General features: G+C 36.3%; 2 long non-coding RNA genes across 2 annotated transcripts; both read right to left on the bottom strand.

The window, feature by feature from the left end:
- Nucleotides 1-5278: 5278 nt before the first annotated feature.
- On the bottom strand, nt 5279-7073 carry LOC145821004 (uncharacterized). The gene is made up of 2 exons (XR_014363043.1): nt 6663-7073; nt 5279-5594 (listed from the first exon to the last, which is right to left on the bottom strand). It is a non-coding gene; the product is annotated as an uncharacterized LOC145821004 (long non-coding RNA).
- Nucleotides 7074-7227: 154 nt separating this feature from the next.
- LOC145821003 (uncharacterized) lies at nt 7228-8672 on the bottom strand. Its single transcript, XR_014363042.1, has 3 exons — nt 7626-8672; nt 7432-7465; nt 7228-7330 (listed from the first exon to the last, which is right to left on the bottom strand). It is a non-coding gene; the product is annotated as an uncharacterized LOC145821003 (long non-coding RNA).
- Nucleotides 8673-11871: the final 3199 nt, after the last annotated feature.

Genomic DNA, 11871 nt, shown 5'->3' with positions numbered 1-11871 from the left:
GATCTGAGGGTCTCTTTTTCACCCATGTCGATGGAGAGTAACTGGTCTATCTCCACCGGTGTTTTAGTATTTGTTCGAAACCTCGTTACGAACGCTTCTGCTAATTGGGCCCAGGAGGCTATGCTGCCCTCTGGGAGCTTTTCGAACCAAGTCAAGCCTAGGTCGCCAAGACTTGATGGGAAGAGTATGCACATTAAGGCCTCGTTTCGCCTGTACACAGCCATGACTTGGCGAAAGTGGCTCAGGTGTGAATACGGGTCCGTCTTCCCTTCATATGTATTGAATTTCGGCTGAAGGAAGCCTGATGGTAGGGGCGCGTTTTCGATTGCTGGGACAAACGGCGAAGTCTGTAGTCTTGCCAATGCTTTGTCCGTTGGTTCGTAGGCCGGTCGCGGTATTGGCATTCCAACCTTGACGCTTCCATGCGTCCGAGGAGCCAACCGTTGTAAGGCCGAAACTCGGTGTGGATCCCTTGCCCTGGCATCCTCCTTGCATCGTGCTTTTTCTTCGAGAACGGTTCGTAAGTCGGATGACCTGGGCAGCTCTGTTTGTTTAGATCTGGTTTGGTGTGAATGTGAAGGCCAATACGTGCTTCCTTCAGTGTATGATCTTTCGGATCTCGTCCTCTCAGACCTAGAGTGACGAGTTCTGGAAGATAAGGAATGAGTGTCGCCTGTCCTGAGGCTTCTGCTCCTTCCTTGGGAGGGTGTAGTATTCCTACTATGATTCTCTGAGTGGCGAGGGGGCGTCTTGTGCTTGCGCCCCTCTCCTGTCGCCACATCTTTAGTTTTCATCTGGCGTTTCAAAGCCTCCATGTCCGCCGCCATCTTCCGAATTAGTTCATCTTGCTCCTTCACGCGATCTTCCAGGGCTTGAGGATCAATCCTCCTCCTTTGCCTGTCAGGACTTTGAGAGTGACGAGGGCTGTTATTCCGCCTTCCCCTGCCACTCCTCCTGGAGTTATGTTGTTGGGGCTCCAGATCTGCCATAGGAGGGACAGAGGGTAGTCCTTCTCGCCTTGCGCCCCCGTCTGGAGTTAGCCCGTCGACGGCGGACTGTGGTAGTTCTTCAATGTGTGCCATTGATTTGAGAAAAAGGAGAAGCTTAGTTAAGAGGTTTTTGTTCTTGTCCGTTCTTCCTACAGACGGCGCCAATTGTACGGGGAGGAAATAATTCTCCTCGTATAATCCTGTTGACCAAGTCCACGCTCCTCCGTACGACGTCGCTTTATCACCTGAAAACACAAACGTGAGCTAGCTGGCGGGTGTGTGCCGGAAATCTCTCCGATGCCTAAGTTAGAAAACTTGACAAATAGACAAAGCTCTAAGTTCTCAGAAAGAATTGTGTTCAATTACCTCCTCCAAGGTGATGTTTGTGAGCTTTTATAAGTTTCCCGTGGCACAATCCTAGTAGGACTTGTATTTCTCCATGCAGAGTCCTCCTAGGATTCATTCTCCTAAGGATAATGCTTATCCTTTTACGCCCTCCCCCACTGCTTAAACCAAGTGGGATGGTTTTCACCATGGCCGAACTACCTTTTGACCGAAGTAACACTGGCTATACTGAGCCACAGAGAAGACCGAACTATCCTTAGCTAGGTTTTCTCCTCCAACTCCTTATCTCGACTTTCCCCCGTTTAACCATGATGCGTTTAGACCAAGCTTCTGAGTAGCAAAGCTCTGGCCGATCTAACCACAATACACCGCGACCGGACTAACTTTGAGACCGGAATAACATCAAGGTACCTCCAGACCGGAGTAGCTTTACACCATCTTGGGTCGAAGTAATCACACCTCTCCTAACCGAAGTAACTATACCTCTCCCGGGCCGGAGTAACTATGTCACTTTTGGGCCGGAATGTTATTACGGCCTTTTACTGAGTCCTTCACACTTTGGGCCATAAAGTCCATCTTACAGCTCGGTCCAATTTTCTCCAAAAATTACCCTCTCAATATATATTAAGAATCTTAAAAAACGAACTATTTAAATCATTGAAACAGAATTCTAATAGACTCCACAAACCCGAACATAACTGTCAAGTTTAAATTTAAACTTGAACTTAATTTAAATTTGATTTACTCAAATTGTGAGAGTTTACCAATACCTTGCCAGAATTTAATCGGGTTATCAAACTTTAGTCAAATTTTCATTGTGTTTGGATTATAAATTTGAAAAAAAAAAAAAAATAACTTATATTTTATTTACATTTTTCATCTTACTAAATATGAAATTATACTAGATTGAAAGTCTGTCCAAATTAACTTCTAAATCACACTCGTTTGTTGAGGGTGGGTGGCCATACCTGAGACGATCAAGACCAAAGATAACTAGTAGATCATAAGTACTTAAATAATTTTTCCTTTTGGACCAGAAAGGTACGTGCACAGAAAATATTTAAAAAAATTATTAGAGCAGTAAAGATATGTATATATAAAAAAAATATTAGAGTAGAAAAAGTATGTGCCCAGAAAAATATCAAAACTATTATCGTGGTTCAAATTTAACAAATGAATTGTAAGAGTATCTTTAATGGCTTGTTATTGGAGTTGCTATTGCCAAATTATGGCAGCAGTTCATAGAAAGCTCACCTCCAATGGTAAGTTTTAGCAACTGCTATCTTTGACAAATGTCAAAGTTTGTGTCAAATAAGGCACAACAAAGCTGCCAAATTAGCTTCAACCAACCGTTTCCTCCCTCCCTTTCTTATCATCCTTTCCAAACACATAAGCAAAATTCACCCAAAAACCACCAAAAAATAAAAACAAAAGCAAAATTTCTAGAATAAACACAGATTGAGCAATTTCAATTTCAGCAATTTCAAGGAAAAAAAAATTAAAGCTACAAGGCGGTGAAGTAAAAAAAAAATAAATACCTGACATAAATAGTCTTCATTAAGGTTGATTTTCTTTGTGTTCTTTGGATTGTTAGGGTTAGGGTTTCAATCTTTGAAGATCAATGGTTTAGAACGGACGAAGAGAGAGAGAGATCGAAGAGGAAGAAGGTGAGAGATAGGAGATTGTGATGGAGAAGAGGGTTGGAGAACAGAGAAGGACATTTGGGGAAAAGGGTTGGAGATCGGCGTTTGTGGTGGTTGTTGTTGAGGGTTTGGTGGTTGCTGTGGTTGATGGTGGTGGTTGTGGTGATAAAAAAAAAATGAGACACAGAGGGAGATACTGAGTGAGGAAATTAAATTTGCAATCGATGAGGGTGAGGGAGAGAGATGAAGACTGGTTCTAGAGAGGCATTGGAGAGATAAAAGAGATAGAGAGAGAGCATAGGAAGTTTCTGGAATCAAGAGAGATAGAGAGACAAAGAAATAAGAGAGACAGAGAGAAGCAATAATCTGCATCATTGGATTGTTTAATCAAATGGTGCTATTTTGTCATTGGAATACACAAATTGAGCAACAACTCTATTTTTTTCCCCCATTCAATTGAGAAATGTTTGAAATAGCTGGTTTTTAACGATTATAATTTAAACAGAAAAATGGTCATATTTTTACTCCCTATAAAACTAAACAACCAATCTCAATTTGAATACACATTTTTGTTCGTTTTTTCACACAATCAGTATAAAAGGTTCATCAAAAACAAAGAGATGAAAAAAATTCACCATTCAAGAAGATGTGGCAATTCGTAGAGTTTGGTGTCATATTACTGAAGACCCAATTGTTGGGAATTCGCAATCTCATGCTCATTTTTTGGAAAGAATTTTTGAAAATTATTGCTCTCTGCAGAATGATTACTCAAGAATACAAGTGTCTATCTCATCTCGACGGGGTGTAATCATGAAATGTTGCAACAAATTTCGTGGGTGTTTGGCCCAAGTCGAAAATCTACACCCAAGTGGAATGTCTCAAGTTGATATAGTAAGATTTCATTTTCATTTATTATGTTAGTTTTTTTAATTTGTTTTTAATTTTGTCTCATATAAAAATTAAATAATTAATTAATTTAATATTTCATTGATACAGATGCTTCAAGCAAAACTTTTATATTATCAAAATGAAAACAAACATTTTTCTTTTGAATATTGTTGGCCAATCTTGTAAAATAATATCAGGCGGCAAGATGTAACTCCTACGAACGCAGTGAAATCAAGGATACATACATTGTTTTTCCCTAATTCAGCCCCGAATTCTCTATGGATAACTGCATTTTTCTTGAAAACGACAACAGTCCAAGTGTTGGTAACAATCTAACTGTTGGTAATAATCCAATCGGTGAGGGTAGTGTCTCTGCAGGGGGTAAAAGGCCTATGAGTAAGAAATCTGCAAAAGAATTGCTTCGGAAAAGTGAAGTTGTTCAAGCTAAAGTTCATAAATATAACAATTTGTTGGAGACATTTAACTAACACATTGTTGAGAAGGAAATGAAAAAGCTGAAAGAGAAGAAAAAATGATTCAACCATTGTAGGAGATGAAAGAACTAGAGATAAAAAAGGAAGAACATTTGCAAGAGAAGAGAGAACTTGAGATCAAAAAGGAAGAACGTTTGATAATGATTACGAATATTTCTCATTTGGACCCTCAGACGAAAGTGTATTACATAATGCGCAAAAATGAGATTTTCACAAAGTGGTCGGCACATGCTAACAACCCAAATTACTATTTTTCCCCGCCTATTGATGAATAATTACGGGAGAATGTATTTTTTTATTTTGTAATGTCATTATTTTTCAATGTAATTTTGAGTATTTTATATTTAAATTTACGAGTGAATATATTTACTTATTTTTTTGGAAAAATTTTCAATTTTTATTTTTATTTTTTATATATGTCTAGTCGGGTATAATGTAAATATATAGTTTTTTTTACAAATAGTTGAAAAAAGGTCACAAAAGACAAAAAAAAAAAAATAATAATTAAAAATTTACATCCAAACAATACCTACAAACTTGAAAAAAAATTAGTTAAGATTTGTCAAAATAATATGTGACCATTGGAACACCATTATTATACACTGCTGGAAAATAGACTTTTAGTGGCGTTTAAAAAACGCCGCTATAAGTGGAAAAAACGCCGCCAATTCCTTTTGCGACGCTAAGCACCAAACGCCGAGGACGCGGCCGTCGCTATAGCTTTATGGCGTTTTAAAAACGTCGTGATATTAGTATAGGCGGCGTTTTTAAAAACGCCGCCAAATGTCCTACCAAACGCATGCTGACGTCACTGGCCATATTTAGCGACGTTTTAGAAAAACGCCTTCATATCTTTTTTTAAAGATAGATCCGTTAGTAAGTATGGTTTAAGAGGCATTTGTAGAAACGCCGTCATATCTCTTTTTTTTTTTTTTTTTGAAATTGTGCTAATTTTATTTGATTGAACTAAAAAAATACCTGTAATAGCACTAATATAAAATAATAGCTCCCATTCAAATAGTTGTAATGAAGCATTAATTCACTTTCTCATTCAATTAATATCCAATCACCATTATCCACAAAATTAACATATCCAAAATCCAGAAATCATGTTTTAACATTAACCACAAACTAACATATATCTAAAAATCATGCCTTAACATTAACCACAAACTAACATATATCTAAAAATCATGTCTTAGCATTAAAGTTGTAATCTTCACTGGTCTACATGCCTGCATCAGAACATAAACTACAATCAGATTTACCAAAATAAACACAAATTGAAGAATTTGTACCCAATACTTATAAACAGTACTTAAAACTTGAAAAAGCACTAACAAGAAGATTTTATCACATACCAAGAAGCACTAAATAAATACATATAAAGAAAAAGGAAAAGATTTTATCACAATTTCTTCAACGTATGATCAATTTCACACGAGAGAGTATTCATGAACTCGAATCCAGGCAAGAGGCTACAAGTAAAAATTATACAAAATAACGTAAAAGGAAAAGAAAAAATATTTTTTTGATTAGAATGAACATTTCACAACAAAATAAGAATTCTAATTATAAGTAACTATTTTTATGGGCTGTATGCTCTCCTTGAACTCATAAAGTGTGGTAGTTCACAACTGAGATGAATCAACTGCTGAGGATACATACTATGCTTGTACAATCAAAATCATACAAACATATGTGCACTGAAGACACATATTAACAAGGCCCTAAAACATAATATGAACTAATACCTTCTTGAGAATTATGTCAAGAAGTTCTGCCCCTGATTTTGAATCAAATACCTTAGCTTGATGGCTACTATTCCAAGAAAAAAAGAAACTTGAATTCATCTAAACTAGCAATTTACAACATGAAAAGTCAAGCCATGAATAATAAATGTGAAAAAGAAAACCATATTACATATCCAGGTAAAGGAGTAATCTGGAAGCAACAGGGGGAATTGTGTTGCAATTACAATAGTTGTTACCCCAGATGAGAAATAAAAACCTTTTTTTTTAGCTTTTAGGGTGTATTTTTAGTTCAAGATACGTCCTACTACTTGGAACCAAAGAATTAGTAGATCTATTCCGATCAAATTGGGACTGAGCAAGGGTTTTGAACTTAAAATCTATGATCTGATCATTGAGTCAATTCCCAGATTATAATTTCCTTGCAGCAAGTGATTGAGTTCAGTAGTTTCCCATATATATTTTATCGACTCTAGAACATAGTAATATGTAGAAAAGAAATTGTTTCAAGAGCCAGCAGATATACCGAGAAGAAGGGAGGGAAAAACCTACCATAAAGCCACCTGTCTCTGTTTGCCACCAAGTGTCAGATATGGGGCATCTTGAATCTCCAACTATATTGAAAAACCACCTGTTAAGATGAAAAAGAAAACGTGTCATACTTCTTGTGTTCAAAAATGTAATCCAGCAACAAAAGTAGAGCTTGTAACCTCCATGCACTAGGATTTATAGGCTCGCCTACACTACTGACAATGAGAAAGAAGAAAACAAACACAAAGCAGTTATGCAGCAACATGAAAATTGTCGAGTCACTTTTCAAAATAAATTAATCAATAACATAAGCTCTACCTAACACCAATTTTGCTCAACCAACTCCAGATACTTGACAATATTTTTGATCAATTGAAATGAGTTAATAAAATTAGAATGACAACAAAATGACTGGAAGAAGGTCAAACTTACGTTAAGGTAGCGGCTAAGGGAAGCCCTTCAGGCACTGCAACAACCACAATAGTGACCTAAAATTCCTTCAAGTATTAGTAAAATACTCAAAATAACTATATATGAATATATACTAATTACAAATTATGTCTGTAAAACGGCACATACTGTAACAGTGAAAATCTTAATAACTCCATCTATGGCAGTACCAAACTTTAGTATGACCAGCCTTGAATTGAGGAGTTCCATCTGTGTTTTTGGTATGTCCAGTAAAGTATCTGCAGATACTCCAATTTATAAGTTTTACCAGTCCAAACTTTGTTTTTTAGAGAGAAATAGAGAATTGAGGAGAGAACTCAACAACTAAGATTGCAATTACCTTCTCAAAAGGACAAACAGAACAACTATAGCTACTGCAAGTCCAACAAAGCCAATAAATGATATTAGCCTAATTTGATGCTAAAGCTCAACATGATATCTAGTCAAGCTACACGCAAGTAAATCCGGACACTTGGTTGTATAAAAAAATAAAAAGGCATTACTAATAATATTTCAAATAGTTAGAATGCATACCTTCTTCATGGTTGGAGTCGGGTCTAAAACCGGGGTTAGGATGGCTTGTGATCTGGACCAGCTTCCAAGCTGTCGCTTTCCTTTCTCGGGCTTGAGGTTGGTGAATCCATTTGCACTGAATTGCAATACTTCCTGACAGCGAGCGAGCTGAACTCGACTGCACGACCGGTTCAAATGAACCGACGCTTTACGGTAATTATTCCCTCTAAGAAAATCAATCTGAGTGTGATCTACATACTTGTGCTTCAACAGTACCACTCTTTTAGCAGCTACATGACTTGTCAACCTCATCACCAAGTCCTTCACAGTTGCAGACATTTTCCCCTTATTTCTTATTCAATCTTCCCTACTTACACACACACACACACATATATATATACACACACACACAATAACCCATCAATTATAAACTCGTGTCAAGCCCCCAAGTTCACAAATTTTTGTGCTACACATCAATTATATAAACTCTGAATACTTACAATTACTTACAAATTATAAGTATTGATTGTGTTTTTAAAGGTTAACTCATTCTAAAATTCACCTTCTTAATTGTTGGACTACCTGTCCTGGTTCATCGTGAAACAATCTTACTTATTCATCATCATGGATTCATGGTATTGGTTGAACATTGATTATTTGTTTTCTTTCTTCTTTCTATGCTTTGGTTTTTTGTTTTCTAAACCAGTGAGAAATTGGTTTATTTTACAAGGTAAGGTACAGTACAGTTCTATTAGGAAGATTACATGACGTGTTGGTATTTGAGCAGATCAATACATCAACCAAGAAAGTAAAGTCCATTCTTGGTTCATTCCAATGACATATATTAACATATATCCCTGACAGGATCCCAATGATTATGCAGAAAGATGGAACACCAACAAATCACAAATGAATTTGAATAAAGGTATTGATTGATTTTTAAATTGAAGCTAATTAACTTGCATACCTGGTAGGTGTATGTGGTTTGTACAGAGAAAATGAGAAACACTAATCTAATCAATTGGGTGGTGGTGCCCTGTTCAGGCTCTCTCAGATCAGAGACGTGTGCCTTCTGTCAAAAACAAAAATTACAGTTGGTGCCTTTTTATTAATTTTATTTATTTATTTGTAATTTGAGTGTTTTATTCGTGAGGAGGAGGATGATATGGAAAATGGGTGGTTGAAGAAATTACAATTATGGCGCTAAATCGCTTTGAAAGTAACTGTTGTTTGACTTGTGGGTAGATCATGTAAAGTCCCATGGAGTGGGAGGGAGTTGCTAATTCCACACCCATTATAGTGCACCCATCAAAAACTACTGGTTTACTTTTTAATTTTTTTGTGACAGTTCTATCTTAATGTATAATCATTATTAAGGTCAAAATTATAAAATTAAGGTCAAAATGAAGTAAATATGGCATACAAAACAATTGACAAGTATAATGCTTTTTTGTGTTCTACTTCAGACGACAGATACTGTCCATAATATTATATAGAATGTAAGCACTATCCGAAATCAAAACAACTCATTAAACATTACAAGGAAAACTAACCACCCAGCAGTGATGCAGAAAAACCAGGAAGCAGATAAGCATACCTGAAAATTTTACACAGAATTAACCATTATGAGAATATTTCTTTCTGTAAAAGGGAATAACTCCTCAACATGTTTGAAAGATAATTTTCTCACAATAACTTCGATTATTTTCAGAGAGTAAATTCATTGCACATATAATGAATGTAACTAGAATTCACAAGTCACAGCAATAGCAAATTGCAAATTATGCCATAGATCATACTTCTATTACATATCCACAAAATTACACATTTTAGTTGATTAAATATAAATCTAAATAATGCTAAAAAAACAATATTAAGTCTAAAAGGAAAGTTCATTAGGAATATCAACTCTACGTTCAAATGAACTCTCTGTAAATTAGACTTAACTCGTAACAACTCTATGTTCAAAAGAAAGATGCCCTCATTCGAATGACTTATTTAAAATTTTACCGTATCGACGTACCTGTACCAGTACTCGTACCTGTGATTCATGACTTATAACTAATATTGCTCGATGCTTATATCTGCTACACAAACAATGATGTAGAAAATAGAGTCTTCAAAGCATTTCTTACTCATACACATTGACATACAGGAAAATAGTGGACAGAATCCATAGGTATGCATGTGGATGGAGCCTCCAAACATTTGTTTCATGTAGCTTAAAGGAAATTACAGAAGCAACAACCAAGTAAATTTAGCATACATACCTGATTTACGGCCAAGTTGCTTCTGTGGCAGAATGACCTGGACTGAGTGAGAGTCCTTGGTGTCTGGGATTGGATGGCTCATTATGCATACAGCACGAGCAACTTTACCAACCTTCTGAACCTGTTCAATGTTTACATCTCAAAAGGACTGGCAACTCTAACCACAATGTGCAGTAGAATGAAGACACCAATGGCATTGCTCTATTGTTCCTAATTATTTCATTTTGGCAGACTTAGTAAACTCATCAATCCGTACTAATGACTGTTGGAAACTCTTCTATTTTAAAATTTTCAGTGTTACCTTATCTGGTAAATATGATGGATCACAAACAACTTTCTTGCATTTAGCAGTTTCTCCTTCAGAGGTCACTCCAACAGCTTTTCCATCGGCATCAAACTCAACCTGTAATCCAAGGCAGACATGGTCAATGGAAAGTTCGAAGGCAAGCAGTAGAAGCATGCCAGTCACTGAATCATCTGTTATTTTAGCAGTAGAAGTTACATGAGGCACTTCAAAAAATATACAGAGATGTACTAGTTGAACAACGAGCCAATCCCATCAAAAATATATATATATTGAGCCAGTGATCTGTTAACCTTAAAAAAGGCACTAGTAGAAGATATAAAGAACTGCATTAGTTCAACATTTTTTTAGGACTTTAAGAATTTTAGAGAACAAGGGAAACCAATCATAAATAAAGATATCAACATGATTCTGGAGTGACCACTGTAAATATTAGAGAATTTACAGTTTGAATCTCAAATTCATGGAGGGATGCCCTAAAAATGAGTCAAATAATCAAGCATAGAGGTAGGATGCAGAATGTATCAAACAAATGTACAAACAGCCAAGGTTCCTGACAAGAGGTGAGCACATTCATCCATCATGCAGAGGCTTCCTGGGGAAAATATGGGTAGATAAAAAGATGGCTTCATAACAACCACTTGGAAACTGCTAGTGCTATAGGCCTCACAGGATTCTGAAAGCAAATGTCATCACCAATAATGATAAATGAGCCTAGGTTATGACACAGAAATACCATATTGAGCCTGAAATATGCATCAATAAAATTTTAGATACTGTTGACAGCAGAACTCAGTCATTATGGGGTTTCAAGGCAAGAGGAGGCTTGTGCATCTTATAAAATAATTAGTCTTTCTGGATACTGAAATACAAAATTACCTTGCATTCTGGCTTGTTGAGCATGCAATAAGTCAATAGATTCATCAACCACCCTTAGGAGAACCTTCTTTGTATAACTCGATTGTTATTGACCCTTTTGAGGTATTTAAAATCTGTTAAAACAGGAAAATAGGAATGAAAATAAAATCTGTTAAAACAGGAAAATCTGTATTTAAAACCAACAAGGTCAGCCATGTGAACAATGAAAATAAGAATCCATAATAACAGATCAATATATAATAGAGTTAAGTCTAGTACCCACCATAAGTCAATAGATTCATCAACCACCCTTTTGAGGTATTCATCAACCAACAAGGCCCAAGGTTTTAATACACCCAAGGGTTGAGGGGCTTTCCTCTCATGGGAGAGCATGTTTCTTGTGACAGTAATAGAGTTGATTCTCTAAAGAAGAATGAGTAGTGCTGCTTGAGCAGAGTATTTAGGCCAAAATTGCAAACCGACTCCAAATGGAAATTTTCTATTAAAACACAGCACATTGACATCTTAGACTCCAAAAAAAATTAAGTCACCAAACAGCAAGTAATCTCTGATTTACCGAGGTAATACACAAGAAATCACCTTGTCATAAGCATCCTTGAAGTATCGGGCAGCATCATCAATAGCCCCACCAAATCGGGGACCAATTGTTAGCAAACCTGTTTCAGAAGCACATTTCAGTTTTCCTCACACATTATTCAGTCTGGTAACTTAAGAGGATATAATCTTATCATAACAAGTTAACAAATATTTGTAATAGGAGTATACCTGAAACAAGACCGGACACAAGATCTTTTCCTGCCCTTGCAGTTACAAT

This window comes from Camellia sinensis, chromosome 3 (genome assembly GCF_055761805.1).
Source record: "Camellia sinensis isolate YWXY chromosome 3, ASM5576180v1, whole genome shotgun sequence".
Lineage (NCBI taxonomy): Eukaryota > Viridiplantae > Streptophyta > Magnoliopsida > Ericales > Theaceae > Camellia > Camellia sinensis.
Note: the sequence above shows the minus strand (reverse complement) of the source record. Positions and strands in the feature narration are given on the sequence as shown.